The sequence below is a fragment of the Lolium perenne genome, chromosome 7 (genome assembly GCF_019359855.2).
Source record: "Lolium perenne isolate Kyuss_39 chromosome 7, Kyuss_2.0, whole genome shotgun sequence".
Classification (NCBI taxonomy): Eukaryota; Viridiplantae; Streptophyta; class Magnoliopsida; order Poales; family Poaceae; genus Lolium; species Lolium perenne.
Genome location: NC_067250.2, coordinates 311899628 through 311920081, shown reverse-complemented (window position 1 = coordinate 311920081; position 20454 = coordinate 311899628). Strand labels below are relative to the sequence as shown.

The window sequence follows — 20454 nt, the reverse complement described above, 5'->3', positions numbered from 1 at the left end:
ATATGTTAGGGGGTTTTCCGCATATGTGCACCTGTACATGTACTATATATTGTGGCCTTTGGCCCCCTGGTAATACAACAAGCATATTGCCTTAACATGGTATCGGAGCAAAATTGATCCTCTATTCTGGGCCGACGTTGCTTGTCCATCGCCCGTCCCCTCAGTACTTCTCCCCGCTCGATCTCTGCCTGCTCCGCTCGCCCCGGCCGACGGCCGATTCTCCTCCAGCCTAGCAGATTCGCTCGCCCCTCTCCGGCCAGATCGGCCCGTGTGCCGCCCGTCGCTCCCGATCGGCGCCTGCCCCTGCTCTTCCGTGCGCCGGCCCCTGCTCTCCCGCGCCTGGATCCCGTCGTGCCGCCTGCTCTACCGCGCCGGCCGCTCCTCCCAATCCGTTTTCTGTCCCCGCGCACTCTCTCCGCCTCGCGCCAGGACTCTCCCCGCTGCCCGCTCGATCTCCTCGCGCCAGGCTCCCAGCTTGATCCGGTGTTTCTGGCCGTTCGGCCCGCTCGTGCTGAGATCAGTTCGATCTCCTTGCGTGGCTGCGTCGCCAGATTTGAGCGCCAGGCTCCCGTGCCGCCGGACCGTTCTCCCCCAGTTGACTTCGATCCGAGGATTAAAAAAAAAATCAAAAAAAAAAAATTTGGTCGTCGGCTGTTGTTATACGATGTCTTCTTCCGCTGATCCCGCCTTATCTTTGGGCCTTCCTTCGGTCCTTGGTATTTGTCCGCTGCCTCCGTGTATGATGCCTAGCCATTCTTCGTCGCCGTTTGCGGCCTCTTCACGCGGCTCTGCCCGCGCTTCACCGACTCCGTCTACGTCGGCTCGGCGCTCTATACCGACTTTCGCGGCCTCTTCCCGCGGCTCTGGCCGCGCTTCGCCGATCTTGTCTCCCTCGGTCTGCCGCTCTACTTCGACTTTTGCGGCCTTTTCATGCGGCTCTGCTCGCGCTTCGCCGACTTCGTCTACGTCGGCCCGCTGCTCTACATCGACTTTTGCGGCCTCTTCCCGCGGTTATGGCCGCGCTACGTCGACTCCGTCTATGTCGGTCTGCCGCTATATATCGACTTTCGCGGCCTCTTCACGTGGTTATGACCGCGCTTTGCCGACTCTGTCTTCATCGGCGTGTTCCTCTCCGTCGTCCCCTTTGGTGGCCTCTGTGCGTGTGGGTGATAGCTCCTCGTCGGCACCTGCTTGTCCGTCGACCTCTCCAGTCGCGCCCCTCTCTGCGCATGAGATAGCGCAGCTTCACTGCCTGCTTGATGCTTGGGATCCCAGTTTACGTCAGCAGTTCCAGGATCGTCAGCAGGTTGGCTCTTCAGGATCTTCTGCAGTTGCACCCTCTGATCAGGACATTCTCAGGGGTCTTCGTGGTCTGCTCGCTACTACAGACTCTTCCTCGCCGGGCGCTGCTGGTTCTGTGACTGGCTCTTCTGGCACTGCGCGACCACCACTTTCTACACAGTCAGGTACGTCCCCGTGGTATCTGGATTCTGGAGCTTCCTTTCATATGACCTCCGAGTCTTCTATTCTGTCTGCTCTTCGGTCTCTTATTTCTCCTGTCCATGTTGTCACGGCTGATGGTACCTCTATTCCTGTTTCTAGTAGAGGCACCCTTTCTACTCCCTCTTTCTCTGTCTCTGATGTTTCTCATGTTCCTCGCCTTCAGATGAACCTTTTCTCTGCTAGCCAGCTCACCGATTCTGGTTGTCGCGTCATTCTTGACGCTGAGTCTTGTGCGGTTCAGGATCGTCGCACACAGGCCCTGGTTGGAGCTGGCCCTCGTAGCCGTAAGTCTCCGGGGCTTTGGGAGTTAGACTGGCTTCGTGTTCCTTCCGCTGCCCTTTCATCTGCCAGTTCTCCTCCGGTTGTTGCCTCTGTCACCGGCTCTTTTCAGCAGTGGTATCATCGTCTTGGTAACCTTTGTGACTCTCGCCTGTCGTCTTTGGTTCATCGTGGCCTTCTGGGGTCTGTCTCTGGAGATGGGTCGTTACACTGTCAGGGTTGTAGGTTAGGCAAACAGATTCAGCTTCCCTATCCTACTAGTGTGTCTGTCTCTCAGCGACCGTTCGATTTAGTCCATTCAGATGTTTGGGGTCTGGCTCCCTTCGCTTCGAAAGGGGGCCATCGATACTATATCTTATTCATTGATGATTTTTCACGGTACACCTGGGTGGTTTTCATGCGCTCTCGCAGTGAGGTGCTCTCTATTTATCAGCGTTTTGCGGCCATGGTCCGCACTCAGTATTCCTCACCCATTCACATGTTCCGTGCTAATTCTGCTGGTGAGTATATCTCCCAGCACCTTCGTGGTGTCCTTGCTGAGGAGGGCACCCTCGCTCAGTTTTCTTGTCCTGGCGCGCATGCTCAAAATGGCGTCGCCGAGCGTAAGCATCGTCATCTTCTTGAGACCACTTGTGCTATGATGATTGCTTCTTCTCTTCCGCCACATTTCTGGGCTGAGGCTGTCGCTACGTCGGCCCACCTCATTAACATTCAGCCTTCCGCTGCTCTACAGGGTGGCATTCCTCTCGAGCGTCTCTCTGGTGTTTCTCCAGACTACTCGACTCTCCGTTCATTTGGTTGCGTCTGCTATGTCCTTCTGCCTCCTCGCGAACGCACCAAACTGACCGCTCAGTCTGTTGAGTGTGTTTTTCTCGGATACAGTGATGAGCATAAGGGCTATCGCTGTTGGGACCCCGTTGGTCGTCGGATGCGCATCTCTCGTGACGTCACGTTTGATGAGACGCGTCCCTTCTATCCTCGCCCCACCTCGGGTACTTACCCGGTGGATGATATCTCTTTTCTTCTTTTTCCGGATGCTCCCCCTGTTGTCCCTCCTCCCCTCCCTCCTACTTCTGATGCGCCCCCTTCGGCGCCATCCTCTCATTCGTCTAGTCCACCTAGTACTCCTCGTTCTCCGGCTTCGGCTCCTTCTGATGCTGTCCCTTCTTCCTCTTCTTCTGATGACTTGTCTTCTGCAGATGAGCTTCCCCCTTCACGGCCTGTTCGTCAGCGTCGTGCTCCAGTTTGTTACTCTCCTAGTCAGTATGGTCTCTCTGTTGTTTCTGAGCCGACTTCTTATCGGGATGCCGAGCGTCATGCTGAATGGCAGCTTGCCATGGCTGAGGAGATCGCTGCGCTTGAGCGCACTGGCACTTGGGATCTTGTTTCTCCCCCTTCTGGTGTTCGTCCCATCACATGTAAGTGGGTCTATAAAATTAAGACTCGCTCTGATGGCTCTCTTGAGCGCTATAAAGCGCGTCTTGTGGCTCGTGGTTTTCAGCAGGAGCACGGCCGTGACTATGATGAGACTTTTGCCCCTGTGGCTCATATGACTACTGTGCGTACCCTTCTTGCTATTGCTTCTGTTCGCCGCTGGTCTGTGTCCCAGCTTGATGTTCAGAATGCTTTTCTTAATGGCGAGTTGAGTGAGGAGGTTTACATGCAGCCTCCTCCTGGGTATTCTGTTCCCGATGGGATGGTTTGTCGTCTTCGACGTTCTCTCTATGGTCTCAAACAGGGCCCTCGTGCCTGGTTTGAGCGCTTCGCCTCTGTGGTGACTGCTGCTGGTTTCTCTCCTAGTCTTCATGATCCAACACTTTTCGTTCACACTTCTCCTCGTGGACGTACTCTTCTTCTTCTCTATGTTGATGATATGATCATTACTGGTGATGATCCTGAGTATATTGCCTTCGTCAAGGCTCGTCTTCGTGATCAGTTTCTTATGACTGATCTTGGTCCTCTTCGCTATTTTCTTGGCATTGAGGTTTCCTCCACTTCTGATGGCTTTTCTATCTCTCAGGAAAAGTACATTCTGGATCTTCTTGCTCGTGCTGCTCTTGGGGATGAGCGCACAGTCGATACTCCTATGGAGCTTAATGTTAAGATTCGTCCTACTGATGGTGATCCTCTTCCTGATCCCACCCGTTATCGCAATCTTGTTGGGAGTCTTGTTTATCTTGCTGTCACTCGTCCTGATATTTTTTATCCTGTTCATATTCTGAGTCAGTTTGTCTCAGCTCCTACCACTGTTCACTATAGTCATCTCCTTCGTGTTCTTCGTTATCTTCGTGGCACGATCACTCGTCGCCTTTTCTTTCCCCGTTCCAGCTCTCTCCAGCTCTAGTGCTATTCGGATGCTACATGGGCGAGTGATCCTACGGATCGTCGTTCGCTTTCTGCTTACTGTGTGTTTCTTGGTGGTTCGCTTGTTGCTTGGAAGACGAAGAAACAGGTCGCAGTTTCCCGTTCGAGTGTTGAGGCTGCGTTGCGGGCTATGGCTTTGTTGATTGCTGAGGTGACTTGGTTACAGTGGTTGCTTGCAGATTTTGGGGTCTCTGTTACGACACCCACTCCACTTTTGTCTGACAGTACAGGTGCTATCAGTATTGCATGTGATCCGGTCAAGCATGAGCTGACCAAGCATATCGGTGTTGATGCTTTTTACACACGTGCACAGGTACATGATGATGTTGTTGCGGTTCATTATGTGCCTTCAGATTTGCAGTTGGCGGATTTCTTTACGAAGGCACAGACTAGAGCGCAGCATGATTTCTTACTCTCCAAACTCAGTGTTGTGGATCCACCATGAGTTTGCGGGGGGGGGGGGGGGGGGGGGGGGGGGGTGTTAGATGTATATATCTGTCTATTGTAGTTTCCCCATATGTTAGGGGGCTTTCTGCATATGTGCACTTGTACATGTACTATATAATGTGGCCTTTGGCCCCTGGTAATACAACAAGCATATTGCCTTAACACATGCGACATAGGCCATGCAGAGTACATGGTGCATGTTGAAGTTGCCTGATGTCGAGCGCGTGCACGCCTGGAGGCAGTCCTTGGTGCAGCTCGAGTTGATGAAGGCTGGTAATCCGTGGAGCAGATGGAGTCGATGATGGCCAGCCTGGTTCTAGGCATGTAGGCATGCAGCGTGCACATGGACTGCCGAGTCGCCGAGAATCGATGTGCTAGATTATTGCACGAGCAGAGAAGGCTAATCGGATATTGGTGGCTAAAGAAAAGAGACAGATCTAATGAAAAAAACAAAAAATTTGCTAAAACTCAATCTAAATTAGAAAAACTAGCTACGAGATCGGATGCCCCTGGCGGAGATCATGGATACTGATCTCCCCGGAGGCGGCAGAAGCGGTTGGGTGGCTAAACCCCAGAATCATGTATGTTTGTGTGTCCTTTTGTTCTTCGGCGGGTCGGCGACTTTTAGCCTAGGGGAAGGGGATTGGTTTTCCCTCCACTAATCACATGCTGAAAACACTATGTTGGAATGGATCCTTTAATCTCATGATAGTACTATATTTTTATGAAGATACTAGGATGTGAGTTAAATGAGCAAATGAGATTGGTGTCACTTCACCAAACACTCTTCTTTTCAAAAAGATTAGCTAATACTTATGGTGTGAATGGTAAAAACAATGACGTGTTGGTTGAGCCGTCCTTGCATTGGAACTGAACACTCACTCAGAGAGACAATATGTGTATCTTCCTCTCTCATTTTCCCAATTTTAATCCATTGAAGATAACCAACACTCTATGGATGTGTAGCTGCGCAAGTCGTTCTTTTTTTGGTTAACATAACCCCCATGGTGATACAGCAAGATAGAAAAGAAACAATATGTGAAACAATTGCACAACACGACAATGGAATATCGTTAGCCTCTAGACCGAATATGAAAGTAGAGAGTACATGTGTTAATTTAGTTATGGATATCTTTGCCTACACAGAACCCGCCGGACACATGAGTATGGCTGGACAAACCTTAATTGTATTACCCAAAGAAACTAATCGCTAGGCAAGGTCGACCAAGTCACCCTCACTGAGATTAGCGCGAACTCAGTCTCTATTTTTTGTGTAACATGTCCATGGACTTCTGCCTTGAAGGAACACCAATGTTGGCCGATATTGGATGGTGGTTTGCCTATTTTGAATTCCAAATCTAGGAAAGAACGGCTTGCCACAGCAACCACATACCTCTTCAAGCCACGCGGCTCGGCGATGGCACCATCGAAGAGCCTGATTTCATGATCAACCCCGCTGGTAAAACATGTAAGAGACATATTGAAATTGGCTTGCACCTCTAGTAAGAGAACCTCTACGGTCGCCTCAACTGCCCAATAAACACTCGCTAAAGTTACGCCGACCGCGCCACATTCTCCAGGGATGTCTAAGACTAGTCACAATGAGAAGTATCATAGACTAGTATCATGCATATGATACTAGTTTATGATACAACACCTACAATGCATAGTATCATGAATTAGTATCATAGTTCTATCATATTTAATGTTTTGTAAAATCTCAATGCAAATATGTGTACATGATGTGTTTGCCACTAAAATTTCTAATTTTACGTGCTATGATACTGTATCTACCTATGATACTACTTTCACCTCTCTCCTCATTAATTGATGTGCCACATCAGATTTTTTGCTTACATGGCATGCATGATACTACCTATGACACTCCCATTGTGGCTAGTCTAATGTGAATGGACGACGTGATGTACTGTAGAACTCTAGGACCAATGCGCCATCGATTAGCTGTAGGTCGTCCTTTTCTTGCGCCGAGTTCTTGATCCTCATGTCGTATTCGACTACGGTGCAGTCATCCATCTCTATCCCTCGCTTCGGGCCAGCCATGTCGATGAGAGATCATTGCTTTACGACGATGGGATCATCCCTGCTGATATTGACAACGTAGTTAAGGGACGGATCAAGATCATCCCGCGTCGCTACGTATCCATACAACTCTACCGAGCCAGCAGCATTGGGAGGTAGTTTAGCCACCTCGAAGGAGAAAAACTGTAGCATGCCTTTAGTAGGATGATGTCTCCAACAAGTTCCATCGTCCCGATGAAAGGTGCAATTCGGAGTGGGATCTGACCGCATCGTGGCCTCCAACCGAGTCTCGCTTCGGTCTCCGATACGGAAGTCTCTTCTCCAGGCACAGCGAGCCATGCCCCTATAGATAGAACCATCCCGGTGCATGCTCTCTTCAAACGTAATGTATCCCTCGTCTTCTTTGTTCTCCTCTTCATCCCGAATAACGATTTCAGTCGTGGCCCTTGGCGGCGCTGCCTGGTTCGTCCTCACAGCCGGTGAGCAGGTTTTCTCAATAATCCGGCCCCAGCTATCACATTTAACATCGTCGGTTCGTAATGACCGACTGAGGATGGCCATGTTCCGATGGACATGAGGCAATCGGGAGACATGTGGATTGGGAGGAATTTTTGACGAAAAAGACCACTTGCACCAACGAATTGCCAGAAAAGACCACCTACAAAAAAAATTGCTAAAAAAGACCACCTTTCTGTGACGGCAAGGCGTGCCAAGTGACACGTGGCACCTGCCGCCGTTGAAGATGGCGGCAAGGCCTGCCGCCTCTGTCCCTGGCGGCACGTTAGGAAGTTGGCCAGCTCCGTTAGCAGGCGTTGAGGCAGTGGGCCATGCAGCCATCGGGCGTTGGCGGCAGGACTGCATGGTGCCATGGCCGGCCTGAGCGGTCGTGTTTTTAATCCATCCATCACCTTGCATTTAAAGCGGACGGAACGGAGCTAGCCAGGGTACTAAGTGCAAACACTAATCGATTCATTCATCAGTACTATATTAAATCTGCCTCTTTTTCTACATACTCCTCATATCATTCTACATACTCCTCATATCAGGATATCTCCAACGGGACGACACAAATTAGACGTCTGAAATATCCGCGCGCCTTCGTTTTGCGTTAGCTAAAATGGTCGAAATCGATCGCGCGTCCGTTTTCGTTGGGTGGCTCCAGCGGCACGACACATTTTTTTCGATTTTTTCAGAAAAAACATAATTTACATAGTAAATAAAGGGAAATAAAAATATAAAAACTAACGCCTGCGTCTACTCGTCGTCATTGTCGTCGATCACGATGAAATCCGACACCGGCCTCGGTTACTCGTAGTCGCGCAGCCTACTACTGGCCGCCGGAGGGGCCGACGCCGTCGTCGAAGCGCTAGCGCTTCGCGCACTCCGCACGCCGGGCATGCCACAGATTGGTCACCCCGTCCCGCCTGCGGCGTTCGAGGGCCTCGGCCAGAGACGAGTCCCACAGGACTGTCCTGGCCATAGCCGCCGCCTCCTCCGCCGCCTGGGCCACCGCCCCCTCCGCCGCCGCATGGGCCGCCGCCGCCTCGTCGTTCGCCTGGGTCGCCGCCTGCAACCCCGTCAGCTGGGCGAGGAAGCGGGCCCTGTCCCTAGCCGCCTCCGGCACCGCTTCGTCCCTGGCGGAGATGTCGCCCGCCAGCTCCCGGTTCTCCTGCTCGACCCGCGCGGGAGAAGGGGCCCTTCGCTGGAGCGAGTCCAGGTCGGAGCACAGTAACCCCCGAGCCATGTCGATCGCATAGCTATTGGCCTCCTCCTCCGCCAACCAAGCCTAACGGCGCAGGGCGTCCCCAGCCAGGGTGTCGAAGGACGCGACCAGAACGAACTGGTCGCCGAAGCACTCGAAGCGGCGGGGCACGGGGGCGTCGTCGTCCGCTGGTGGGGCCGCCATCACCGCCCGCGCCTCCGCGAGCTCCGCCCTGGCATCGGCGAGCTCGTCCATGGCGTTGGCGATCTCCGCCCTGGTCGCCACGAGGCGCCCTTCCGCGCGCTCTGCCGCCTCCGCCTCCGCAACCTCCGCCTCCGCCGCCGCTGCCTCCAAGTCCAGCTACTCGGCCTGAAACTTGCCAATGTATTGGGCACGCGCGGGAACGACCGTCGTCGCGCGGGAACAGTTAATCGCCGGCGGCAGTCCTCGACGGGACGTAAAACGCCATTAACAAGCTTGACGCTGTCTCCGCTAAAAATATGCGTCCGCACCGCTGGAGGTACCCCCGACGCAAACGGTCGCCCTAGGCCGCATGACGTCCGTGGGCCGACGCTGTTGGAGATATGCCCAAGAGGCAATAATAAAAGTAGTTATTATATATCTTTATGTTTATGATAAATGTTTATATATCATGCTATAATTGTATTAACCGAAACATTAGTACATGTGTGATATGTAGATAAACAAGAAGTCCCTAGTATGCCTCTTAAACTAGCTTGTTGATTAATGGATGATTAGTTTCATAATCATGAACATTGGATGTTATTAATAACAAGGTTATATCATTATATGAATGATTTAATGGACACACCCAATTAAGCGTAGCATAAGATCTCGTCATTAAGTTATTTGCTATAAGCTTTCGATACATAGTTACCTAGTCCTTATGACCATGAGATCATGTAAATCACTTATACCGGAAAGGTACTTTGATTACACCAAACACCACTGCGTAAATGGGTGGCTATAAAGGTGGGATTAAGTATCCGGAAAGTATGAGTTGAGGCATATGAATCAACAGTGGGATTTGTCCATCCCAATGACGGATAGATATACTCTGGGCCCTCTCGGTGGAATGTCGTCTAATGTCTTGCAAGCATATGAATGAGTTCATAAGAGACCACATACCACGGTACGAGTAAAGAGTACTTGTCAGGAGATGAGGTTGAACAAGGTATAGAGTGATACCGAAGATCAAACCTCGGACAAGTAAAATATCGCGAGACAAAGGGAATTGGTATCGTATGTGAATGGTTCATTCGATCACTAAAGTCATCGTTGAATATGTGGGAGCCATTATGGATCTCCAGATCCCGCTATTAGTTATTGGTCGGAGTGAGTACTCAACCATGTCCGCATAGTTCACGAACCGTAGGGTGACACACTTAAAGTTGGATGTTGAAATGGTAGAACTTGAATATGGAATGGAGTTCGAATATTTGTTCGGAGTCCCGGATGAGATCCCGGACATCACGAGGAGTTCCGGAATGGTTCGGAGAATAAGATTCATATATAGGATGTCATTTTATATGAATTAAAATGTCGCGGAAGGTTCTATGGAAGGTTTTCTAGAATGTTCTAGAAAAGTCCGGAAGAAACCACCAAGGAAGGTGGAGTCCACATGGGACTCCACCTCCATGGCCGGCCAACCCTAGTGGGGGAGGAGTCCCAAGTGGACTCCCCCTTAGGGGGCCGGCCACCCCCCCATATGGGAGGTGGAAATCCCACCTCTAGTGGGAGTCCTAACTTGGGTAGGTTTCCCCACCATATGGAAGGTTTTTGGTTCGGGTCTTATTCGAAGACTTGGAGACCAACACTTGGGGTTCCACCTATATAATGAGGGGCCAAGGGGAGGGGGCCGGCCACCCAAGAACCACCAAGGTGGCCGCACCCCTTAGTGGCCGGCGCCCCCTCTCCCCAAACCCTAGCGGCCTCTCTCCTCCACCACATCCCGCACGCTTAGCGAAGCTCCACCGGATTTCTCCACCACCACCGACACCACGCCGTCGTGCTGTCGGATTCAAGAGGAGCTACTACTTCCGCTGCCCGCTGGAACGGGGAGGTGGACGTCGTCTTCATCAACAACCGAACGTGTGACCGAGTACGGAGGTGCTGCCCGTTCGTGGCGCCGGAACCGATCGTGATCAAGATCTTCTACACGCTTTTGCAAGCGGCAAGTGAACGTCTACCGCAGCAACAAGAGCCTCCTCTTGTAGGCTTTGGAATCTCTTCAAGGGTGAGACTCGATACCCCCCTCGTTGCTACCGTCTTCTAGATTGCATCTTGGCTTGGATTGCGTGTTCGCGGTAGGAAATTTTTTGTTTTCTATGCAACGTTATCCTACAGTGGTATCAGAGCCGTGTCTATGCATAGATGGTTGCACGAGTAGAACACAATGGTTTGTGGGCGTTGATGCTTTTGTTATCTTTAGTTGAGTACTTTGCATCTTTGTGGCATAGTGGGATGAAGCAGCTCGGGCTAACTTTACATGACCGCGTTCATGAGATTTGCTCCACGCTCGACATGCAACTTGTATTGCATAAGTGGCTTTGCGGGTGTCTGTCTCTCCTACTATAGTGAAGATTCAATTTACTCTTCTATTGACAACACTAGTATCACCGTTGTAGTTCATGTTCGTAGGTAGATTGGATCTTACTCGAAAACCCTAAACCACGTAAAATATGCATACCAAATTAGAGAACGTCTAACTTGTTTTTGCAGGGTTTGGTGATGTGATATGGCCATAATGTGATGATGACTATGTATGAGATGATCATTATTGTATTGTGGCAACCGGCAGGAGCCTTATGGTTGTCTTTAAATTTCATGTTGAGTAGTATTTCAAAGTAGTTGTAATAGATGCTACATGGAGGACAATCATGAAGACGGCGCCATTGACCTTGGTGCTTCGCCGACGATGATGGAGATCATGCCCGTTGATGATGGAGATCATGTCCGTGCTTTGGAGATGAAGATCAAAGGCGCAAAGACAAAAGGGCCATATCATATCACATATGAACTGCATGTGATGTTAATCCTTTTATGCATCTTATTTTGCTTAGATCTTGACGGTAGCATTATAAGATGATCCCTCTCACTAAAATCTCAAGATAATAAAGTGTTCATCCTTAGTAGCACCGTTGCCAAGACTTGTCGTTTCGAAGCATCTCGTGATGATCGGGTGTGATAGAATCAACAAGTGCATACAACGGGTGCAAGCCAGTTTTGCACATGCGGATACTAAGGTGGCCTTGACGAGCCTAGCATGTACAGACATGGTCTCGGAACACGTGATACCGAAAGGTAGAGCATGAATCATATGATTGATATGATGAACACTTTGAGTGTTCGCCATTGAAGTTACATCTTGTCTCGTGATGATCGGACTTGGTGTGGTGGATTTGGTTCGTGTAATCACTAAGACAATACGAGGGATATTGTTTTGAGTGGGAGTTCACCTAGTTTTTAATTATATTGAATTAAAATTTGAACTCAATTTGTCATAAACATTAGTCTAAACTATTGCAAATATGTTGTAGATATGGCGTCCTCAATCAATTTTAACCAGTTCCTAGAGAAAGAAAAGCTTAAGAGCAACGGTAGCAACTTCACCGACTGGTTCCGTCATGTGAGGATTTTCCTCGCTGGCGGAAATCTGCAATATGTGCTTGATGCACCGCTAGGTGACCCTCCTGCAGAAACTGAAACCGATGAAGTAAAAGCTGTTTACGCAACTCGGAAAACTCGGTACTCTCAAGTTCAGTGTGCCATCTTATGCAGTCTGGAAGCCGATCTTCAAAAACGTTTTGAGCACCACGATCCACATGAGTTAATCAATGAGTTGAAGACTATATTTGAGACTCATGCGGCCGTGGAATGCTATGAAGCATCGAAACACTTCTTCAGTTGCATGATGGAAGAAGGTAGCTCCGTGAGTGAGCACATGCTCGTTATGACCGGGCATGCGAAGAAACTCAGTGACTTGGAAATAGTTATTCCTAACAGACTGGGGATTAATCGTATCCTTCAATCACTGCCACCTAGTTACAAGAACTTTGTGATGAACTACAATATGCAGAACATGAACAAAGAGTTACCTGAACTCTTCTCCATGCTTAAAGCTGCTGAGATTGAGATCAAGAAAGAGCACCAAGTGTTGATGGTCAACAAAACCACCAGTTTCAATAAACAGGGCAAGTCTAAAGGCAAATTCAAGAAGGGTAGCAAGAAAGCTGCTACGCCTCCTGTGAAACCTAAGACTGGCCCTAAACCTGATGCTGAGTGCTATTACTGCAAGGAGAAGGGACACTGGAAGCGTAATTGCTCCAAGTATTTGGCGGATCTGAAGAGCGGCCTTGTCAAGAAGAAGAAAGAAGGTATATCTGATATACATGTTATAGATGTTTATCTTACTGGTTCTTGTACTAGTACCTGGGTATTTGATACTGGTTTGGTTGCTCATATTTGTAACTCGAAACAGGAACTAAAGAATAAACGAAGACTACTAAAGGATGAAGTGACCATGCGCGTTGGAAATGGATCCAAAGTCGATGTGATCGCTGTCGGCACACTTCCTCTACATCTACCTTCGGGATTAGTTTTAAGCCTCAATAATTATTATTTTGTACCCGCGTTGAGCATGAACATTATATCTGGATCTTGTTTAATGCAAGACGGTTATTCATTCAAGTCTGAGAATAATGGTTGTTCTATTTTTATGAATAATATCTTTTATGGTCGAGCACCACAAAAAAATGGCTTATTTCTGTTAGATCTCGATAGTAGTGATACACATATACATAACATTGATGCTAAGCGAATTAAATTGAATGATAATTCTACTTATATGTGGCACTGTCATCTTAGTCATATTGTAGTGAAACGCATGAAGAAATTCCATACTGATGGATTACTTGAATCATTGACTTTGAGTCACTTGATAGATGCGAAGCATGTCTGATGGGAAAAATGACTAAGACTCCATTTTCTGGTATGATGGAGCGAGCTACTGACTTATTGGAAATCATACATACCGATGTGTGCGGACCAATGAGTGTAGCATCGCGCAGTGGTTATCGTTATGTTCTAACCTTCACAGATGATCTGAGTAGATATGGGTATATCTATTTCATGAAACATAAATCCGAGACTTTTGAGAAGTTTAAGGAATTCCAAAGTGAAGTAGAAAATCAACGTAATAAGAAGATTAAATTTCTACGATCTGATCGCGGAGGTGAATATCTGAGTTATGAGTTTGGCATGCATTTAAAGAAATGCGGAATACTTTCACAATTGACACCGCCGGGAACACCACAACGAAACGGTGTGTCCGAACGTCGTAATCGAACTCTCTTAGATATGGTTCGTTCTATGATGTCTCTTACTGATTTGCCGTTATCATTTTGGAGTTATGCATTAGAGACAGCCGCATTCACTTTAAATAGAGCACCATCAAAATCCGTTGAAACGACACCGTATGAATTATGGTTTAATAAGAAACCTAAGCTGTCGTTCCTAAAAGTTTGGGGTTGCGAAGTCTATGTAAAAAAGTTACAACCGGACAAGCTAGAACCCAAAGCGGAGAAATGCGTCTTCATAGGATACCCTAAGGAAACTATAGGGTACACTTTCTATCACAGATCCGAAGGCAAGATCTTTGTTGCTAAGAACGGAACCTTTCTTGAGAAAGAATTTCTCACTAAAGAAGTGACTAGAAGAAAAGTAGAACTCGATGAGATTGAAGAATCTCTGCTCGTTGATCAGAGTAGCACAGTACCGGAAGATGTTCCTGTGCCGCCTACACCGGCAACAGTGGAAGCTAATGATAATGATCATGAAACTTCAAACGAGATAGCTACTGAACCTCGCAGATCGACAAGGGAACGTGCCACTCCAGACTGGTATGATCCTTGTCTAAATGTCATGATTGTGGACAACAATGATGAAGACCCTGCGACATATGAAGAAGCGATGATGAGCCCAGGTTCCAACAAATGGCAAGAAGCCATGAAATCCGAAATGGGATCCATGTATGATAACAAAGTATGGACTTTGGTAGACTTACCTGATAGCCGCAAGGCTGTCGAGAATAAATGGATCTTCAAGAGAAAAACAGATGCTGATGGTAATATTACTGTCTATAAAGCTCGACTTGTCGCAAAGGGTTTCCGACAAATTCAAGGAGTTGACTACGATGAGACTTTCTCACCTGTAGCGAAGCTAAAATCTGTAAGGATTTTGTTAGCAATAGCTGCATTTTTCGATTATGAGATTTGGTAGATGGATGTCAAAACGGTGTTCCTTAATGGAGACACTGAGGAAGAGTTGTATATGGTACAACCCAAAGGTTTTGTCGATCCTAAAAATGCTGACAAAGTATGCAAACTTCAGCGTTCAATTTATGGACTGAAGCAAGCATCAAGAAGTTGGAACCGACGCTTTGATAAGGTGATCAAAGACTTCGGGTTTATACAGTGTCATGGAGAGGCCTGTATTTACAAGAAAGTGAGTGGGAGCTCTGTAGCATTCCTAATATTATATGTAGATGGCATATTATTGATTGGGAATGATATAGAACTATTTAGCAGTGTAAAAGGTTATTTGAATAACAGTTTTTCAATGAAAGACCTTGGTGAAGCATCGTATATATTAGGCATCAAGATTTATAGAGATAGATCAAGACGTATAATAGGGCTATCACAGAGTACATACCTGGACAAGATTCTAAAAAAGTTTAGAATGGACGAAAGTAAGAAAGGATTCTTACCTATGTTACCAGGCAAGGTCTTGAGTAAGACTCAAGGTCCAGCAACGGCAGAAGAAAGAGAAAGGATGAGTCAGATCCCCTATGCCTCGGCAGTAGGCTCTATCATGTATGCCATGCTATGTACAAGACCAGATATAGCACATGCTGTTAGTTTGACTAGCAGATATCAAAGTGATCCAGGAATAGAACACTGGACAGCGGTCAAGAATATCCTGAAGTACTTGAAAAGAACTAAGGATATGTTTCTTTGTTATGGAGGTGACCAAAAACTCGTTGTAACAAGTTACACCGATGCAAGTTGGAACACTGATCCTGGTGACTCTAACTCACAATCTGGGTACGTGTTTATATTGAATGGTGCTGCAATAAGCTGGGCAAGCTCGAAGCAGTGCACGGTGGCGAAATCCTCAACAGAATCGGAGTACATAGCGGCTTCAGAGGCTTCGTCAGAAACGGTATGGATGAAGAGGTTCATTGTAGAGCTCGGTGTGGTTCCTAGTGCATTGGACCCACTAGTCATCTATTGTGACAACATGGGTGCCATCGCCAATGCGCAAGAACCAAGGTCACACAAGAGGCTGAAGCATATCAAGCTACGTTATCATTCGATTCGCGAGTACATCGAAGATGGAGAAGTAAAGATTTGCAAAGTACACACTGATCTGAATGTAGCAGATCCGTTGACTAAAGCTCTCCCTAGGGCAAAGCATGACCAACACCAGAATGCCATGGGTGTTAGGTACCTTACAATGTAATCTAGATTATTGACTCTAGTGCAAGTGGGAGACTGTTGGAGATATGCCCAAGAGGCAATAATAAAAGTAGTTATTATATATCTTTATGTTTATGATAAATGTTTATATATCATGCTATAATTGTATTAACCGAAACATTAGTACATGTGTGATATGTAGATAAACAAGAAGTCCCTAGTATGCCTCTTAAACTAGCTTGTTGATTAATGGATGATTAGTTTCATAATCATGAACATTGGATGTTATTAATAACAAGGTTATATCATTATATGAATGATGTAATGGACACACCCAATTAAGCGTAGCATAAGATCTCGTCATTAAGTTATTTGCTATAAGCTTTCGATACATAGTTACCTAGTCCTTATGACCATGAGATCATGTAAATCACTTATACCAGAAAGGTACTTTGATTACACCAAACACCACTGCGTAAATGGGTGGCTATAAAGGTGGGATTAAGTATCCAGAAAGTATGAGTTGAGGCATATGGATCAACAGTGGGATTTGTCCATCCCAATGACGGATAGATATACTCTGGGCCCTCTCGGTGGAATGTCGTCTAATGTCTTGCAAGCATATGAATGAGTTCATAAGAGACCACATACCACGGTACGAGTAAAGAGTACTTGTCAGGAGATGAGGTTGAACAAGGTATAGAGTGATACCGAAGATCAAACCTCGGACAAGTAAAATATCGCGAGACAAAGGGAATTGGTATCGTATGTGAATGGTTCATTCGATCACTAAAGTCATCGTTGAATATGTGGGAGCCATTATGGATCTCCAGATCCCGCTATTGGTTATTGGTCGGAGTGAGTACTCAACCATGTCCGCATAGTTCACGAACCGTAGGGTGACACACTTAAAGTTGGATGTTGAAATGGTAGAACTTGAATATGGAATGGAGTTCGAATATTTGTTCGGAGTCCCGGATGAGATCCCGGACATCACGAGGAGTTCCGGAATGGTCCGGAGAATAAGATTCATATATAGGATGTCATTTTATGTGAATTAAAATGTCGCGGAAGGTTCTATGGAAGGTTCTAGAAGGTTCTAGAAAAGTCCGGAAGAAACCACCAAGGAAGGTGGAGTCCACATGGGACTCCACCTCCATGGCCGGCCAACCCTAGTGGGGGAGGAGTCCCAAGTGGACTCCCCCTTAGGGGGCCGGCCACCCCCCATATGGGAGGTGGAAATCCCACCTCTAGTGGGAGTCCTAACTTCGGTAGGTTTCCCCACCATATGGAAGGTTTTTGGTTCGGGTCTTATTCGAAGACTTGGAGACCAACACTTGGGGTTCCACCTATATAATGAGGGGCCAAGGGGAGGGGGCCGGCCACCCAAGAACCACCAAGGTGGCCGCACCCCTTAGTGGCCGGCGCCCTCTCCCCAAACCCTAGCGGCCTCTCTCCTCCACCACATCCCGCACGCTTAGCGAAACTCCGCCGGATTTCTCCACCACCACCGACACCACGCCGTCGTGCTGTCGGATTCAAGAGGAGCTACTACTTCCGCTGCCCGCTGGAACGGGGAGGTGGACGTCGTCTTCATCAACAACCGAACGTGTGACCGAGTACGGAGGTGCTGCCCGTTCGTGGCGCCGGAACCGATCGTGATCAAGATCTTCTACGCGCTTTTGCAAGCAGCAAGTGAACGTCTACCGCAGCAACAAGAGCCTCCTCTTGTATGCTTTGGAATCTCTTCAAGGGTGAGACTCGATACCCCCCTCGTTGCTACCGTCTTCTAGATTGCATCTTGGCTTGGATTGCGTGTTCGCGGTAGGAAATTTTTTGTTTTCTATGCAACGTTATCCTACAGACGCAAACGGACATTTCGGACGTCCGAAATGCGTCGGCCCGTTGGAGATGCCCGGCGCGACGCAAACGGACGCTGAGCGACCGTTTGCGTCCGCCAGGCCGAAAAATGCGGCTGGCACCACCTCCAGCGGCGCGACGCAAAGTGACCTAGCCGTCCGCAGCGACGCAAACCTGGCCCAAATATGCGTCTCTGCCGACGCTGCGCGGACGCGCAAAGTGTTCGCTCGTGTCTGGCGGACGTTTTGTCGGGCCTGCCTGGCAGCGACCCTGCGTCGATGCGTCTTCTCAAACGCGCCAGCGATTGTCGCCGCTGCGTCGCTTCGGCAGTCTGCGCCACGTAAATGGCGATGTCTCGGCTGCCGAGCGGCCGCCGCCCACCTCCGCCAACGAAGTTAATGGCGACGCCACGCGTCCCGCGCCATGTTAATGTTTAAATGGAGAAGAGGAAAAAGAACAAGTAAAAAAAAATGTGTCGCCCCGCTGGAGCCAATCCCAGACGTAAACGGACGCGAGGACAAAAACGGATATTTTAGCGTCCGCATCGCGACGCAAACGGACACTCGCGGACAATAAAATGCGTCGCGCCGCTGGTGATGCTCTATGAAAATATGTGGAGAAAGAGCAGATTTAATACAGTACTGATGGATGTATCGATAATATTTGCACTCACGTGCCTGGTTAGCTAGTGCTGCTCCGTTTTGTCCGCTTTAAATGTAAAGAGATGGCTGGATTAAAAACACGCCGCGCCAACTAACAGAAGACCTGCAATGGCGCCATGCAGTCTTGCCGCCAGCGCCGGCGGCGGCGGCGGCATGGTCCACTGCCTCAACGCATGCTAACAGAGATGGCCGGCCTCCTAACGTGCCGCCAGGGCAGGCCCTGCCGCCAACATCACCGGCGGCAGGTGCCACGTGTCGCTTGGCACGTCCTGCCGCCATAGTAAGATGGTCTTTTTTGATATTTTTTTTTGCAGGTGGTCTTTTCCGGCAATTCATTGGAGCAAGTGGTCCTTTTCGTCAAAAATTCCGCACGAGCGGCGCCAGAGCACCGGGAGCAGATGCCATGAAAGAACAGAGAACGGGTCGCGAGGGAGATGAGAGATGGTGTATAGGCATAGTAGAAAATATCGAGCGGAGGATTTGCATCTCAGCACGGCGGCGGCGGCTGCAGGCCGGTACGGGAAGAGTACGTGCTGGAAGATAGACTGGAGCGGTGGGTCCGTGGACAATTGCAAATATCGTGTATGGTCATTGGCCCGAGATATATAAAAAAGAACAGGTAAGAATTCCATATCCCTAAAAAAACAGCTAAAGAACGCATGCCATGTGCATGTTACATCTCGAACAAAAACGACAATCTCATTTGCGTACTCCTTCTCCATTAAAAAAGAGCGGAAATTCAATTCGGCTCTTTTTTAAGAAACTGAACAAATCTTAAACTTTGATCGACTTTACAAAAAATATATAACTATTTACAAAATGGAATAACTATATGATGAAAATGTATTTCATCATCTAAAGATACTAATTTGGTGGCATATATGTTGGTGTTTTTTTTATATGCATGGTCCAACTTAAATTTTGTTGACTATCCAAAAATGTTCGAAATGCAATTTTCTGTCGACGGAAAAGTATGAACATCGCGTAAGGTGACATGTGTGTGAGTTGGGTACCACACTGTACACGGCGTTGGATATGACTCACCAAATCAATAAATCATGTACACTCATCATGGATCACTAGTTCACGAAACAAAGTTGTTATTTTCCTCGGTAAACGGAATATATCAGTACCAAAATGATTTAAATATCACAATAATTCCGTCTGTAAACTCAAAAAGTAACTCGGCGTTGCTTCCCGGACTTTTTCTTATTTGTCGAGATCAAACCAAAAAGATATTTGATGAAAATTTGATTGTATGCAGAATCATAAGTTCTTTTAACATGTTTTTAGATTTAGTTATGAATATTTTGATTTTATTTTAAACGAGTTACATCCATCTTGGGAAATAAAATAAATTTTTGTGGTACACAAGCCCTAATGAAAATGAGGGTTTCATGGGAGTTCACGATTACTTACATAAACTTTTCTTGGAACTTCACAGAGAAAAAGTTAAGTCATTTTCAGACCCCTAGAGTTAAAGGACTTAGACAAAAGACATAATTCCTGGTTTCGCTAAACGTTGACACATTCAGCAGTTACATAGATGAAGAATGAGGAGAAAATTAGATTAGAGAATGACTGACAAATAATGGTTTTGTGCATCAAGTGATGTGAAGAACAGGTTTTCTCAGTTACTTACAAGTAAATCAGACAAAATGCACTAGCTCTCTAAAATAGTAAGGCATGAGTACTTATTGAGAATTATATGGATGTCGGCGCACAAGAATGCATATTCCGATTTTGATAACCCACAACCTTCAAAAGATATTCTTATTAGAAAATAATCTATACATTCAAATCATGCGCAAGGTCCTACATTTGGAAAATCCTCAGTTTACCAAGACTTGGTGATAACTAAAGAGGTTTGGACTTAGACAGAAATTGTATAAAACTGTCCATTGACCTTTTAGCTTTGTTTTTCCTCAACAGTTAGTAGTAGCTTTCCTTCACGGGACGAGTTATATCGCGTGAAACTAGGGTGGAATAGCAAGAATATCTTAAGACAACTTGACCATTTTCGAACAAGAACATGGCATCGTGTACACTCAGTGTCGAGTGTGATATAGAAAAAATATTGAGGGAGTCTCGAGATTAG

At 47.5% G+C, this 20454-nt stretch overlaps 1 pseudogene; it reads right to left on the bottom strand.

Annotated features, from left to right (window-relative positions):
• Positions 1–5796: 5796 nt before the first annotated feature.
• On the bottom strand, positions 5797–6825 carry LOC127315021 (uncharacterized; annotated as a pseudogene).
• Positions 6826–20454: the final 13629 nt, after the last annotated feature.